This window comes from Scyliorhinus canicula, chromosome 18 (assembly GCF_902713615.1).
Source record: "Scyliorhinus canicula chromosome 18, sScyCan1.1, whole genome shotgun sequence".
Lineage (NCBI taxonomy): Eukaryota > Metazoa > Chordata > Chondrichthyes > Carcharhiniformes > Scyliorhinidae > Scyliorhinus > Scyliorhinus canicula.
In genome coordinates, this window is record NC_052163.1 from 27,327,009 (window position 1) to 27,344,511 (window position 17,503).

The following is a 17,503-nucleotide window of genomic DNA, read 5'->3' on the forward strand; positions in this document are numbered from 1 at the left end:
GTCCAGAATTTGTACAGACAGTGACCCAAGCTGGGAATCAAACGTAGTACCCTGGAGATGTGAAGCAACTGTGCTAACCACTGTGCTACCATGCTGCCCTATGACAACACGGGAATAAAATGAGGTAGTGCCATTGTCTTGGACGTGTGGAGTCTCATCTCAAGAGTTGGCTTTCACCACACCAGTGCAATGAAACAACTGGTAACCTCCAATCACATTGTCATTACTACGGTCAGCTTGGGCAGCACGGTGGCACAGTGGGTTAGCCCTGCAGCCTCATGGCGCCGAGGTCCCAGGTTCAATCCCGGCTCTGGGTCACTGTCCGTGTGGAGTTTGCACATTCTCCCCGTGTTTGCATGGGTTTCACCCCCAAAACCCAAAGATGTGTGGGGTAGGTGGATTGAACATGCTAAATTGCCCCTTAAATTGGAAAAAATGAATTGGGTACTCTAAATTTATAAAAAATTAAATTAAAAAAATTACTACGGTCAGCTCTTGTGTTTGATCAGCAATTTGGCATTTGAATTATAAACTATATCGATTTTCCTGAATAAGAAAGAAGGGACAAAATTCTCCCATCCTGCAACTAGCTCCCATGACGGAACGGGAACGTGGAGTGTTTCACACTGTGGAGCCCGATGGGACAACATGCCAAATCTCCTGGCCCCCGACCTCATTAATTATGCACCTGGAGGCTTTGCGCCAGATTCCATGGCGGGGCATGCCTAAGGGTGTGAAGTCTGCCATCCTATCCAGGCACCATCTTGAAAAGGTGCTCAACATCACTGACCCACTACTGATGAAAGAAGATGAACCTCCTGAGAAAGAAGATGGATCTCCAGGAATATCCTGAGGCTGGAAGATGGAGCATAGGGTCATAGGAATTAGGATTAGCAGTAGGAAATTCAGCCCTTTGAGCCTGCTCCGCCATTCAATCAAATCATGGCTGATCTCTTCCTGGTCTCAAATCCACCTCCCCACCTGTTTCCATATCCCTATAACTCATTTTTAAAATCAAAAATATATCTATCTCCTTCTCAAAACCATTTAATGTCTCAGATTCCACCGCACTAAGGGACAGCGAGTTCCACAAATTCACCACCCTCTGCGAGAAGTAGTTCCTCCTCATCACAGTTCCAAATCTGCTGCCTCTCAATCTATATCTTGTTCTAGATTGCTCTACAAGGGGGAACATTTGATCTACGTTGACTTTATCAATCCCTTTTAATATTTTGTTTACGTTGATCACATCCCCTGTCATGGACCCCTCCTGATCACTGAATCTGGAAAGTCCACCTGTATATGCTCCATCCCCCCTCCCCAACCACTGCTGAGGTGTTATGGGGTCCAGGATTTCTTGCGGCTTCCATCCTGCTCTCTATAGGCTGCTCCAGGTATTGTACAGTTCTGACATCTACACGCCATGTTTTATATCATAGAATTTACAGTGCAGAAGGAGGCCATTCAGCCCATCGAGTCTGCACCGGCTCTTGGAAAGAGCACCCTACCCAAGGTCAACAACTCCACCCTATCCCCATAACCCAGTAACCCCACCCAACACTAAGGGCAATTTTGGACACTAAGGGCAATTTATCATGGCCAATCCACCTAACCTGCACATCTTTGGACTGTGGGAGGAAACCGGAGCACCCGGAGGAAACCCACGCACACACGGGGAGGATGTGCAGACTCCGCACAGACAGTGACCCAAGCCGGAATCGAACCTGGGACCCTGGAGCTGTGAAGCGATTGTGCTATCCACAATGCTACCGTGCTGCCCCCTTTCCAGCAGGTTTCCCCATCCACTATGGTGAGCATCAGCAGAAGATCCTGCGAATTCGTCCCAACGTGAAACCAAATTTTTTGGGCTTGGGGGAATTCTTCAAAAGGTTTTGAAGCCTTTTTGTCCAAATCAGGCAGTCGTATCAAAATGCTCAGGAAAAGACCAGTATTTGCTGGTGTTGGATCGTTAAAAGAGCTAGACAGTGAGTCCCCTTGCCTGCACTTTGCCCATCCCTCACAGCATTTTCTTTTTAAAGTATATGTCCAATTCCATACATATCATTTCTTTGCTACTGAGTTGTCTTTCATTACACCAGCAGAAATATTGAATCAAAGTACTTTATAATCTGTATTTTATTGTACATTAAAAGCATCTATGCAACGCGGCCAGAATAATGTTTATGAAGATCTACTGTTCTGAAACACAGAACTCGAGAAAGGTCATGAGAACATAAAATCTATAACATTATATTGCTGTTGGTCTCGTCATGTCTTTTTTTCCAAATGGAATCTATATTATCTATGGCACTGCTCCATTTTTAATCATTTGTTCATTGTCACCACAGCCTTATTGGGATCATTGGCACCAACCTGTTTTTCTGTGGCTTTCTTCAAGCCTCCTCGGCCTACATCTCAATTTTATCCGTCTCTCAAATGTTTTTCTTCTTCCTTTACTCGCAATTTCTCCTTCAATTGTTGCCAGGACATGATTGTCAGGTCTTGTCTCCACATCCATACTTGGCCTTTTTATTTATCTCTCTAATTATACTTGACTACCCCATTGATTCCTGACATTCTACCAGTTATCTAACCCACTCGTGGGTACCATTTGTAATATTGAAAGAAAATTAAACAAAGTTCCAACATATTAATTTATCTTTGCATCTGCGATCCTTAACCCTGGATGTTGCCATGCTCAAATAATAACTATTGCAATAATAGTACCATAGACAAATAATCGGTCTTGTGAACTACTGGGTCATTTTGGTTTTTACCTGTTGTTATAATTTCTAATTCCACACCCAACTAAATATTTTTCAGTTTCCTTTTTGAATGTAGGCAACTTGCACAGCAAAAGTTTTTTGTGCTGGGAGTCTATTCCAGATCATTACTACTGCAAACTGCTGACGCACTTTTAATTTTTAGATCCAAAACCTAGAATTTATGCACTCCTGATCTGGTAATTTAGATTTTTGCAGCCCTGATTTAGTTTAAGTGGAATTCTTTATAGCCATTTCATTATTCTGTCCAATTTGTAATGTTTTAATGCAAAACCATTTTGTATCCGGCCATGTGAAGTAGCATAAAAAGTTGTATCTTATCTATTGATGGTTGTTTGCTTGGCCATTTGGCACGGCTTTCAAAAACTTTCTGATGTATTGAAGAATTAATGGCAATTGTCTGAGTTTTAAAGAGGACAGTAAAATATTTATCTTAAGTTTCTTCAAACTTCATACATGAGATCTTAAAGGTCTGGTCTGCCAAATTGAAGAAATCCTTTAGCTGCTGTATGATTAAATTGTATGTGTGCAAGTTGTACTGTACGCATTGATTGCAGTGGATTTTAAGTTGACCTTCAGGTTTATGATTTATTAACCTGAGGGGCAGCACGGTGGCGCAGTGGTTAGCATTGCTGCCTATGGCGCTGAGGACCTGGGTTCGAATCCCGGCCCCCACAACCCAAAGATGTGCAGGTTAGGTGGATTGGCCACGATAAATTGCCCCTTAATTGGAAAAAATAATTGGGCACTCTAAATTTAAAAAAAAAAAATGATTTATTAACCTGTGAAATTTGTGATCGAAGGATAAATGATACCTGTACTCAAGAAACTGATTTTTTTCAACTGTTGAAAATCGAAGAAATACCAGATTTGGTGCAATCCTGGATAGAAACTCAATGATATGTCCCTCAACCTGAAAATGAGTCTCTACTGCACCACTATCACACTTCTCAGTCTAGGCATCACCTTGTGGCGCCTGGTTTTCTAATTGAGGTGGGCAGTTAATGCTAATTATTTCTGAATTATGCATTGTTTTCTCGGTTTGAAGCCTTGAAACTGAAAACTAATTTTGGTTCGGCACCTTGAGCTTTCCCTCTGTCTGTCAATCAAACCCGGATTGAGGTCCATTTATTTGCATGGACTGGTGGAGCTTTTGTTTCTCTATCTCATATGGTTCTCTAAGTTTTTGCTGCGTCAATTGAACAATCTGCAATATTTATTCACATACAGAAAAATATATGAATAATATGGCTAGATGTTCATGAATGGGATAATACAATCCCAAACACAATTTAACACAATAATATTTTGATGATTTAAAGCTGCTCCTTGATTACAAGTTATGTTTTAGGTATTAGTACCAGCAATTTTAACATAAAATCCTTTATCAATACAGAACTCCACAGTGTGAAATTATCAAAACAATTCATAATGCACCTATTGATGTGGGGTGCAAATGGAGATCAAAGGGATTCTATCTTAATTTTTATTTAAAATGTGTTATAAAAGTACATTTTGTTTTGTTTTGCATTAGCATGATGCCTCATTTAAGTGACACTTCAACTGATGCTGTCACTGACTGAACCTCTCGTTGTCTTTTTGTTGATTTTAGTTCAGCTTCTTCGGTGTTACCATTCCATTCCACTTTCCTTCTCCCATTTAAATAAACTTAATTTGAATATTAATTAAATGCTGTTACTATTTCGAAGATGTATTTTAATGGTGAGGTTCAATCAGCAGATTAACCAGAATTAAAATTTTGTGATGTGTCCAGAATTAAGATTTTTTAACGCGTATCAATCTGTTTAAGACATTCACATTCTTAACACTTTCAAACGGAGGTCGAAGATTGGTTTTCTTTATTATTACAGAAAGATGCGTTATTGAGCAATGCACTATATCTGCTATTATTTTCCACATATCTTCTTAAGCTACATCTGTCACTTCCTTAATCATTTATGTAAACAGTTTAGAATGCAAGATGTTTAAATGTGTCTGCTTTGCTATCTGTCCATCAATCATAGTTTCTGTTGACAATATCAGTTTTTCATTTGCAAGTTTTGTGATGCATGTAATGTTTATGGAAAATAGTACACTATAGAAGCATGCTCAGAATAAGATACAGTACATGGAACAGTGACAGCTTGCCCTGTCTAGGCAATATAAATGTTCAAAATGAAATGTTCCATTATCACATCAAAAACAACTTGGAATTTTTACCATGTTAAAATATCTTTGTTCTATTTCACCATTTCCATTAGTTCAGGGCCAATGATCCGATTATTACGCAGTTAACTGTTACCTTGCATTTTATGATTGTAATTTTTAAAAATCTGACTTTAAACCCAGAATTATTCAAATAACTTTAAATGGCTTGCTTAGAGGGATCAGATGAAGCAGCCTTTTCTCTCTGTTACATACTTATACCTCAGCTGCTACAATGAGTAACTTCAATTAGATTTGCAGTATGTTTTTGGACTTGAGCCACCTGTTATTCCAGTCATATCAGAATGAGGAGAATGTTTTTTTTATAGTGAGCTTTGGTTTGAGTCTTGTGGACTCAGAAACTTGATCTGTGTTGAGGTAAGCATTTGTGGTGACACATACTGCTCGACACAGCTGTCGAAGGTCTCGAACTAATTTGCCTGTAATCTGCTTTTGAGTATTCTATATGTTGCAGATATCTGTGAAGAATTTCTGCAATTAGTTGAATTGTTCAATCTGTTGGATACACACCGACATTTGTGCCTCCAGTATAGTGGAGTATGTATTAAGAGGTCAACCACAGGATTATAGTATGCATGGGTAAATATATATGTACCTTTTTGGCTGGGGAAAAAAGATTCCGTTGGAAAGGGGATTGTACCTCAAGCGATAGTTTTAGACCTTGCTATATTAACATTTTGTGCATCAAAGCTTTTCTTTTTTATCAAGGGTTTGTTGTAGGGTTCAGTTTCTGGTTTCCTGGTGCTCATAAGCATAGCTACGAAATTCCCATACTGAAGATGTCAATAACACATTGAATGATTGTTTGAAAACAAATCAGTGGCATTAGGTACAAGGTTTATGATTGAAACCCCTGTGATATATTTTCCAGTCTGTTTCCCTAATTGCTCATTTCTCACCCAATCACACTCTCAGCCTCTTCAAGCTCAATTTAGTCTGGCTGCCATTAATCCCTCTCCAGCCTAATCCAACTCTCCTCCTCATCCCATATTTTCAAACTAAAAAACAAACATGCTGTAAGATTTGAAACTATTTGAGGCTGCCCTGTGATGCAAAGCTGTTTGATTTCTGCAATGACTGTATATCACTACCATATTAAATGGAAAGCTATGATGGTCTCGCTTTTCACTAATATTTTCTAACAATTAATCCAAGGGCATTATTTTATACACACTTTAGGGAGGAAATATTGACTGAGATGGGACTCGAAAACAGCCTTATCTGTCAAAATGGAATGTATATCTGAGATGCAATTATTATTATGGAGTGAATAAGGGAGGAATGTAAAATAAAATTCCATCTAATGCAGTTAAATTGAGGTCAAACATTGCAGAGATTTTAATTAATAATCTTTATTGTCACAAATAGGCTTACATTAACACTGCAAGGAAGTTACTGTGAAAAGCCCCTAGTCGTCACACTCCGGCGTCAGTTCGGTTACACAGAGAGAGAATTCAGAATGTCCAAATTACCTAACTTCAATAGTCTTTCGGGACTTGTGGGAGGAAACCGGAGCACCCGGAGGAAACCCACACAGACACCTGGGAGAACATGCAGACTCCGCACAGACAGTGACCCAAGCTGGGTTTCGAATCTGGGACCCTCTCACTGTGAAGCAGCAGTGCTAACCACTGTACTCTCGTGGAACAGAGAAATAAACCAAGGGCAGAATTCTCCCACGCCCTTGCCAGCATGTTTGCTGGCAAGCATTTTGGGAGAATATGGCAGAAGGGCCAGAAATCGCTTTCACGCTGGTGTGAATTTACAGTGGGATCTTCCACTTGTGTCCACCATCATGTGTTGGAAAACCCACAAGCAGATGGCGTGAACCTTATTTGCATCACGTTAATGGAATAATAATATAATCTTTTTATTGTCCCAGGTAGACTTACATTATCACTGCAATGAAGTTACTGTGAAAAGCCCCTAGTCGCCACATTCCAGTGTCTGTTCGGGTACACAGTAGGAATTCAGAATTCTCAGCTGTTACGAGAATTGAACCCGCGCTGCTGGCCTTGTTCAGCATCACAAACCAGCTGTCTAACCCACTGAGCTAAACCAGCCCCTAATACTGAAGGCCTGACTCACACACCAGATACCCCTCGATGCCAGTAGGAAAACACGTCAACGTGGAACATGTTTGAACAATATGGCATGCAGATGTCTGGAATCAGCTGAATGATGGGTGAAATTTTCTCATCCTGAGACTATGTGCCCTGGCGGGAGCAGGAAGGTGGAATCTTTTCCAATGCTGCAGCCAGCAGGAAAGCATGTCGACTTCATTAATTATGCATTCAAATTCTTCATGCCTTAATCAGTGGCAGGGGGATGCCTAGATGGCATGTAGTCCACCTTTGTGTCCGCTGCCATATTGAAAAGGAGCCCAACGTCACTGACCCACTATTGAAGAAAGAAGGACTACCAGATGAATCCAGGTGAGTCCTGACATCTACTTGCCACATTGTATGAATGTTTTCAATGCCGGCATGTTTTCCCATCGGCACTGCAGAGAATCTGACGTGGGGGGTTGCACCGCCTTTTAAATCCCACTAATGGGATCAAATGAAGTCCACACTATCCTCCAGCAGGATTTCTGACCTGACATGGCATGCACCAGCGGAAGACCCCACTGTAAATTCACGGTGGCATGAACCCAATTTCTGGCACTCCTGCCATATTTTAGCATTATGCCCACCTGCAAACACGCTTGGGAAAATTCCACCCGATGCCTGGGGCTGCCTCCGGAGGCCGGAATGGAGGCCTACTGCAAACCTGGAACATTATAGCAGTGGGTCGGGGGTGCATCTGCAGCTGGACCTCCCAGCTCAGGTGTCCAAGAGGGAGATGATCTTTCAGCCTCAGAATGTTCCTGGCGATTCATCTTCATTCTCAGGAGGTCCATCTTCTAGTTTCAAGAGTGCTCCCGGATACCTCTCTTCATTTTCAGGTGGCCTTCCTTCTTTCTTCAATATTGGATCAGTGATGTTGGATGTATTTTCAATGTGGCACCTGGACACAATAGCAGATAACACACCATCCAGGCTTGCCCCGCCACTGAAGATGGCGTGAAACACCCGGGTGCCTAATTAATGAGGGCGGGACCGGGAGATTTGGTGTGATTTGCTCCACCAGGCGCTGCAGTGGGAAACACTCCATGTTCCTGTTCCATTCCTTGCCATGATACTTCTTCTCAAAATGGGAAAATTCCACCTTACAAAACCAAAACTGCAAAAAAAGAAACAAAGCTATGAGGTGAAACAATAGACAGGAAAGAGAGGAATAACATGGCAATGCACAATACAAGGTGAAAGAAATTCCTGTATACACAGGAATAAAATGAAGATTGAAAAGTGACAAAGTAGCTTTTTTAATATTACTTCCATTACGTTTATGGACAAACAAGAAAATGTACACTTGTATAAGATATAATGCCAAGTTGTCATTCTGCCCCCAGGAACTTGTCAAATTCAACATATCAAAATGATTAAATGTCAAAATAATATTTTTTGAGTTATTTTAGCAGGGAAGATGCAAATGTCCGAAAGGCATTCGGCATTTTGTGACAATAATCACTCAAAATGTTACAATTATGTTTTTGGAATGTATTGAAATCCTGCATTAGTAGCACTCATACATCTCAAATTTTCAATGAGTCAGCCAGTACTTGAAAATTTTACTTTCAAATTCCCCCTATCCAAAATAGAACAGAATTAAAACCTGAAAGAAATTGTGGAAGTTAACTCCACTGAAGCTTTACCACAAGCTGTTATACTTTTGTGTATTTGTACATAACCCACATTTTGTTTCAAAACTATGGGCGCGATTCTCCGCAAACGCGGAGAGTCGTGAAGGCTGCCGTGAAACCGGCCGTGTTTCACGGCAGCCTCCGCGCCCCCTCCTGGGACCCGATTTTGCTCCCCAGTCGGGGCTAGCAGCGGGGCCCCGTGAACCTCGGCATCGTGGGCTTAGCGAATTTCGCTAAGCCCGCGCGCCAAAGTTAACGACGGCTGACGCAAATGATGACGTCAGCCGCGCATGCGCGGATTGGACGGCTCCAACCCACGCATGCGCAGATGACGCCATCACGCATATGCGTGAAACCCGCGCATGCGCGGGCCGTTATGCCCCTCAGCCGCCCCGCGGACTCATCCAGCGGGGCGGCGGAGGAACAAAGAGTGCGTGGGGATCGGACCCGCTGCCCGCGATCGGTGCCCACCGATCGCGGGCCCATGCCACCCTTGGCACGGCCATGGTGCGGTCGTGCCAATCAGTGCCATGGTTCCCCAGAACGGCACTTTGCAGCCGTTTTCACGAACTGTGAGAGCAGGTGTGTTGGAGTTCGTGAAAACGGCCGTAAAGGCCTGGGAAATCGGCCCATCGGCTAGGGGAGAATCACTGCTCGCCGTAAAAAACGGCGAGCAGCGATTCGTGTCGGGGGGCGGGCGTGGGGGGGGGGAGAATAGCGGGAGGTCGGGAAAAATGTCGGGAAGGCCCTCCCGCTATTCTCCGACCTGTCGTGGGGGGGCGGAGAATCGCACCCTATGGGCGCGATCTACTGGCTGTTCTTGCCGGCGGGATATTTCAGTCCCACGCCAGTGTACGGGTTCCCTGGTGACGAGGGGTGCAGTCACTGGGAAATCCTGTCGACGACGGCAGGGTCAGTAAATCCCGCTGTTGCGATGCCTCCGCCGCCGAAAAACATGTTGGTCGGTAAATCCCATCCTAAATGTTTGGAAAGCACTGATATTCCGATATTATGTAAATTGACTGCCACGTTTCCTATGCTTCAACGGTAACTACAGTTCAGAAGTAATTGATTGGCTGTGAAGTGTTTTGGGATGTCCTGAGGGCTTGAAAAGCACTCTATAAATGCAGGTTATTTTTCTTTCCTTGTTTGCTGCATATATCTAACAAGTGAAAATACCTTTCAATTTCTACAGTGATTTTTTTTCCCCCTGATTTCTTGAGCATAAACATACATGTGCATACAATCATTCATTGAAGGTAACACATTATTTATGGGGAATAGACAGTAAAAATGCTTTTGTTAATTGGCTAATTTTCTGTTCCAGTAGTTGAGGCAAGTTTTGAGCTCGTCTGATTGTTTTTTTGACTTGCATAACTTCACCTGAGCCCATTTTTCAGTTCTTCAAAATATATTTAAAACTCTGTATCCTTGAACAGAAAGAGCAATGATTGCCTGAACGATGGAATTCTCCAGTGGCAGACGGGCTGCTTCAAGTAACGTGAGACGTGCAGTGACAGTTTCTTCTGAACAGTGCTGCTTCTACCATCCTGGTGGAGAACATGCAAAATTCACTCAACTGATGTAGACAGATTGAAGCAGCAGACTCTCCTGGAAAACAAGCTCATGCTTTGCCTCGGAGGAAGATATGCTGCTATTGTGGTTCATAAAATTTTACTAAAGGTTTTAGGGTGGTTACTCTTAAGAAATTATTTCAAATATTTAAATAGGAACGAATTCCAATACTTTTTTAGAAATACATTTTATCTATGTTTTTGTTTTCTTGAGAATGTGTTGAAATGTTGGTGAGTGCTTGATTTAGACTTATCCTGGTTTGAGTTGAAAAAAAATCTTTGTTTCCTCCTGTCTATTTATTATTCCTATATAAGCCAATTGGTGTTTGCTTCACTTGTGGCCACACACAAATGCAACAATTTCATTTCGAATATACTTGGCTTAAGGATTCAAATAATCTTTGACCTCACCAAATCTTGGTTACCCCCTCATGTTCCTTTGATAAAATGTAGACCTGTGTTTCCTCAAGATTTAAGGATATCTAGCTCGTGACTTGATACTCTGACGTTCTTGGTCTAAGCATTTACTTTCGTATTTCGGGTCTCTGCATTATTCTCCATTTGTGGTTTAAGGTGGATTTGACAGAATGGTGTTGGGTTGATATGGAGATCTTTCATCTGAACTTAGGTGTTAATCTGTTTTTGCGATAGTCAGTGGACTGGCAGATCAACATGCCAATATTTTCAGGTTTTTTAAAATTATATTTTCGTTTGTTTGTGTATGCCTCTGAATGTTTTGCAGTCTTCAGTAGTGGCACATGTTCTGGGCCTTTATATATTTTTCAATTAGCTCACTAATTCTTTTTTATCCTCCAGCAGTTCTCTCATTCAACAGTATTCAGGTCATTCAACCCATTATTTCCTCAATGTGATTCGTGTATCTATTGATTCTCCCGTTCCTCTTGCTTACCTCTTTTCTTTCCAATCTTTTGAAATGTCTGTTAAGGGTAGCAGGGTAACATGGTGGTTAGCATAAATGCTTCACAGCTCCAGGGTCCCAGGTTCGATTCCCGGCTGGGTCACTGTCTGTGTGGAGTCTGCACGTCCTCCCCCTGTGGGCGTGGGTTTCCTCCGGGTGCTCCGGTTTCCTCCCACAGTCCAAAGATGTGCGGGTTAGGTGGATTGGCCATGCTAAATTGCCCGTAGTGTCCTAATAAAAGTAAGGTTAAGGGGGGGGGGGGGGGTTGTTGGGTTACGGGTATAGGGTGGATACGTGGGTTTGAGTAGGGTGATCATGGCTCGGCACAACATTGAGGGCCGAAGGGCCTGTTCTGTGCTGTACTGTTCTATGTTCTATGTTCTAGTCTTTTAGTCTTGACTGTCACCTGTGAGTCAAGAGGTTATGAGATCAGGTGCCACACTAGGGTTTGAGTACTTATCCAGGCTGCCATTTAAGTGTTCTGCTGAAAGGGAGGTGCAGTATTTTGGCTGAGAAATTGAACAGGGGTGCTGTCTGGCTAATAAAGTATGAAACTTCAATGATTGCACTTCAAAAGTAACTCATTGGCGACAAAGCTTTTCGGGTCATGTCAACGATCTGAAAAACAGTGTAAATGCATGTTAATTATTTTCAGCACTGAATAAACATCAAAACTTGTTCTCTCTTTTGAAATGCTTACAGTCCTGCTGTTTCGAATATTTTTCAAGTGTCATCTTTGTATGTTTTTCTTTTTTTTTCAATTAATTCTGAATTTTCCTCAAATAATCGTCTTGTTGTGTACGCAGTCCACACTGCACAGAGGAGTGTAACTCATTTGTTACAAATTGTTTTTTTTAATTGTCTAGTACTTCATTAATTCAGTTTCTTTTTACTGATTACCACAGTGAAAGAAGAAGCAGAAGTAAAATATTTGTTTTGTCATGAAAATTGAATTTTTACCATATATATTTGGGGGATAGAGTTAGCAGACTAAGCAAGAGGCCTGGTAAAAATGACTGAATGTGTGCTCCAAGTAGGGGGCCTTGCTTAAATGAGTATGGGTCAAATGTATGGCTTAAAACATTTGAGTGCAGATCCACTGATCTGTGCTTCCTCTGACCGTAGTGGCTACCTGCTGGGCTGCTGGATTAGGAATGTATACTATGGTGACTGCAGGAGACCAAATGACATAAAGAACTTGTCAAAGGGCAGATGAAGAAAAGATCATTGCCGTCAAAAGGGACAAATCCAAGCAGGAAAGATCAAAAGTAGAATGAGAGAGTTGAGTGAATTGAAGGCTGCAGAAACTGACTGATAGTAACAGTGAACAAACTGAGGTTGTTTTAAGTAAGCTTGCTGGGTCTGAGGCACATAGTGGTCGGTTCCCTCTCCTCGGGTACAATCCCCGACCCCACTAAAGCCTTTGACATGGTGGACTATGCCATGTTCCTCCAATGCCCTCGCTTGTTGTTCAGCTGAGTGGGATTGCCCTTATCTGGTTCCACTCTTAACTATCCAATCATTAGCAGTGAATCTCTTGACATGGCTTCTCATCCCAAACCTGCAACCCTGCTTTTCTAAATTTTATTCATATGCAGGTGTAGATATAAAAATACAATGTGATGATGTAAGGCTCCACATATAATCTGTAGCTCCATCTTTCATTGTGCTACTTACATGTTGTCAACCTGGAAGTAATTTTCCTTTTCATTGTGCATGGCTGATTTGTTTCAGTGCACGGTCCTTTAATTGTGCTTATGCGTCTGCGCGTGGGAAATTTTGGGTTGCAGCTGTGCTGCTCAGAGAGGAACGTTGCTCAGCAAGTGAGGCAGCATCTACACAAAGAGAAGCAGAGTTAACACCTTGAGTTGACGAGTTTCCATCAGAAAGCCTGACAAAAGATCATGGGCCTGAAATGTTAACTGTTTCTCGACATGCTTCCTGGCCTGCTATGGTTTCCAACGTTTTAAATGTTTACACCAATGCAACCTTGTAATGTCCAGCAGCCTCTGCAATTACATAAAAATGGGTTGATGTCCATATGTCACACCAAGGTGCAATTGAAAGTACATCTGATTAATTTTGGCAGTGTTATTGATAATCAGAGCTCTTTAAGAACTAATGTAAATATTGCAACCGTATTCTTAATTCAGTCACATATAGGAACAATTTATATTGGAGTAACTTTGGAAACTTAAATCTTACGCTGTAACTAACTATGACAGCATCTTCGAAACCCATAACCTCTACCACCTAGAAGGCCAAGGACAACAGGTGCATGGAAATACCACCAAAGTTCCCTCCAAGCCACGCACCATCCTGATTTTGAACTATACTACTGTTCCTTCACTGTCATCCAAGCCTTGCACCATCCTGACTTGGGACTATATCACTATTTTCACTATCACTGGGTCAAAACCTTGGAACTCCATTCCTAACAGCTGTGTGGGTCTACGCACCACAGTAACTGATATGATTCATGAAGGTGGCTCGCCACCACTTTCTCAAGGGCAATTAGGGATGAGCAATAAATTCTGGCCCAGCCAGCAATGTCCACATCCAGTAAATGAATAAATTAAAAATAAACTCAGTTTATTGCTATTTTGAGGAGCATGAAAGATGAGAGGCAGAATGGTGTTGTGTCTGATAGTACTTTCAACATAGTTTGAGGATGAAGATTTGGACATGCAAGGCCTGAGTGAGTTCCTGATTCCGCTTAGGTATCTGAGAAGAAGGGGCAAATACCAAGCAGTTCTGCAGAACATGGGAAACAAAATTCAACAGCAAGTCTATCCAGGATGACCGGCACCCCCTCCAGCTTGCCACTAACCATCACAAATCCCCCCCCCCCCCGCCCGATTCGGCCACGATGTTCTTCACTTCGAACGCCACCTGCTTATTCACCAACACTGCCACCCCCCTCGTCTTCATGTCCAGTCCTGAGTGGAACACCTGCCCCACCCATCCTTTCCTGAACCTCGTCTGATCCCAAGTGCGTCTCTTGTAAAAAGGCCCTATCCGCCTGCAGCCTCCTCAGGTGCACGAATACACGTGACCGTTTGACCGGCCCATTCAACCCCCTCACATCCCACTCCCCTCCCCTGCCGATCAACCATGCCCCTTTTTGGACCAGCCCCAGACCCCTGTCACGCAACCACCCCGGCCCACCATCATCACTCCCTTTCCAGCTGCACCCCAGTAACCACACCTTTGTTAGCAACCCCTCCCCTCCCCCCAAACAAAACAACCCCATCCCCCTCCTTACACCTACCTCCTAACAACCCCCCACTCCAATCCTGTTACCTAGCCCACCCAGCTCGCATGGCGGCCCTTGCCCAAGACCTCCAAACCCCCTACCCCCCCCCCACCAATTCCCCACCACCCCCATTCATGCTCACCCCACAAAAAACAGAAAAGGTGCACTCACCCTTTATATTTCCCCCACGGAGGGACCTGCCCGCCAAACAACCCACCACCAAAACCAAAAGAACATTTCAAGGGGAAATGTTTCCCAAGAATAAGAAATCTCCTCGCAAACTCCTCCAAAGTTCAATGTCCTCCTTCTCCTGCCAGCCCATTGTCTCTCAGAAACTCCATCACCTCCTCTGGCATACCCAAATAATATTTACGCTTCTAGAAAGTCACTCAGAGGCAGGCCGGGTATAGCACCCCGAACTTCACCCCTTCTTGAAGGGGGCAGCCTTGATCCGATTAAACCTCCTCTTTGCCAGTTCTGCACCCAGGTTTTGCTACACCAGAGCTCGTTCCTTTCCCAGGTTTCGATGTACACGCAGCTCATTCCCTTCTCAAGTGTACTTCCTCGTCTGCCTTGCCCACCAAAGAATTTTCTCTTTATTCAGAAAGCAGTGCAACTGCACTGCCATTGCCCTTGGCAGTTTGCCCACTTGCGGCCTCCGCATCAGCACCCTGTGCGCTTGGTCGACCTCCAGGGGCAGGTCAAAGACCCCCTCCCCCATCAACTGCCATCTCTGCACCTTCAATGCCTTAGGGCATCCCCAATTTCCTCAAACTTTGCCTTCTGGAGCGCTTCTCCAGATCCTTCAACTTCTCCTTCAGCCTCCTCTGGGTCTCCCGCATAACCCCCACCTCAGCCACCAATGAGGCGAGCTGCTCCTCCTGCTCACCCACAGCCTCCTCCACTTTCTGGATCGCCCGGCCCTGGGACCGCAGCCTCTCCTCCACTCTCTCAAAACCTGCTTTAACCGGCACCACCATTTTGGCCAGGTCCTCCAAGGCCTCCTTCCTCAGCTGGCTGAAATTAGCATTAAGAAATTCCACCAACTGCTCTGTTGACCACTGGGAGGGCAGAGCAGGCCCTTTGCCCTTCGCCATCTCAGCCTGTGGCGCACCACGAAGACACTCCTGCTCCAACAGCTCCTTTCTTCTCGACCCACACCGAGTTCGTGGATCCATCCACCAGCCGTACCAGAGGAGTTACACCTCCTCCAGGCACTCCGACAAATCTTTCCATCCAAAGCTTTGGATGGGGGAAAGGGCCGAAAAATACCACCCTGAGCGGGAGCTACCAAAAGTGCGACCACTCACTCCATGGCCGCCACCGGAAGTCCCCACTCTTTCCTCCTGTAAGACATACCCAAAAACCTACCTCTTTAATCAAGTTTTTGATCACCTGATCTAATATCCCCTTCTGTGACTCAGCGGCATTTTTTATAATCGTCTTGTGAAGCGCCTTGAGATGTTTATTACGTAAATATAAATTGTAGTTCATCATTTTAGCAATAGCCTAGCACTCTGACCCCAGCAAATCTCTGCACGTCAGCTCGAGAAAATTCATGTTGAGCATATCAAATCACAAAAATTTGCCTCATTTGATAAACTACTGAGTACAGCTGAGGTGAACAATGGCGTAATGTAAATCTGAATGTCTACAAATAGCTGACAGCTGTGAAAGAGGGATGAAAAGGGATTACTGCACCCCTTACTGTCTGAGAGAAAGAAGATTAACCCACTGAGGTTGACAATGCTGATTCTGTATTCTGTTTTAATTTGCATCATTGAACTAATTCATACAGAGCTGAATCAGGTTTATCTGTTGCTTGCACAAGGCAAAAATATAATTAGTTTGCTTTCTAAATTTCCAACAGGCAATTTTCCCTGACGTTATGCAACTTACGCGCAATTTAAAGGAACAGTGTTAAAAATTCAGTTGAGTTGAGTACAATTCCTGTTTGTGCAGACCATTGCTATGTTGAAAAAGTTACAAGTTTTAGTTCTATTCACATTCATGCAGAATTAGATCACACTCCCGAATGTAAGCACCACTCTGTTAAGTTGTACTTGATTTTGTGTTTTACTTCTGAAAATCACTTATTGTCACAAGTTGGCTTCAAATGAAGTTACTGTGAAAAGCCCCTCGTCGCCACATTTATGTACAACATCAGGGGCGAAATTCTCCGACCCCACGCAGGGTCGGAGAATTGGCGGGAAGCGGCGTTATTTCCGCTCCCGCAGGTTTTTGAATTCTCCCGCCGGTCATAAACCGGCGCTGTGCAAATCCCGCCGGCAGCCTGTGAAAACAGCTGGCGCCGGCGGGATTTCATTTTTTTTAAACTTACCTCAAATCTCCGGCCCGGATGGGCCGAAGTCCCGCCACTGGGAGGCCTTCTCCCGCCGCCGAGGTTTAAACCACCTCTGGAACGGCGGGCTCAGCGGCGTGAGCAGGCCCCCGGGGTCCTGGGGGGGCTGGGGGGCGATCGGACCCGGGGGGTGCCCCCACGGAGGCCTGGCCCGCGATCGGGGCCCCCCGCTCACTCCGCGGGGCAGTGCCGTGGGGGCACTCTTTCTCCTTCCGCGCCGCCACGGCCTCCGCCATGGCGGACGCGGAGGAGAACCCCGCATCGCGCATGCGCCGGCAGTGACGTCAGCGGCCAGCTGCCGCTGACGTCACTGCCGGCGCATGCGCCGACCGACGAAAGCCTTTCGGCCAGCCCCGCTTCCGACTGCGCCGGGTGTTTGCGCCAGTCTTCTGGTGCAAACTGCTCCGGCGCCGGGCTGGCCCCCAAAGATGGGGAGAATTCCCCACCTTTGGGGAGGCGCGACCCCTGAGTGGTTGGCGCCACTCCCCTACGCCGGCACCCTCCGTCACGCCGGGTAGGGGAGAATCCAGCCCCAGATCTGTAAACAATTTCATGTAATTTGCATCATTATTTGCAGTAATATGTCAGACCTGTAGAATAATGTCCCAAATTGATTCACAAAGGTCTAATTTAAAAAG

At 44.3% G+C, this 17,503-nt stretch overlaps 1 protein-coding gene and 1 long non-coding RNA gene across 6 annotated transcripts in view; one reads left to right on the plus strand and one right to left on the minus strand.

Moving 5' to 3' along the window:
- sdk2b (sidekick cell adhesion molecule 2b) overlaps window positions 1-17,503 on the plus strand; it is a 1,143,109-nt gene that overhangs the window by 70,589 nt on the left and 1,055,017 nt on the right. The window lies entirely within an intron of this gene.
- LOC119953493 lies at window positions 11,539-16,100 on the minus strand. The gene is made up of 3 exons (XR_005458036.1): window positions 15,875-16,100; window positions 12,925-13,082; window positions 11,539-11,865 (listed from the first exon to the last, which is right to left on the minus strand). It is a non-coding gene; the product is annotated as an uncharacterized LOC119953493 (long non-coding RNA).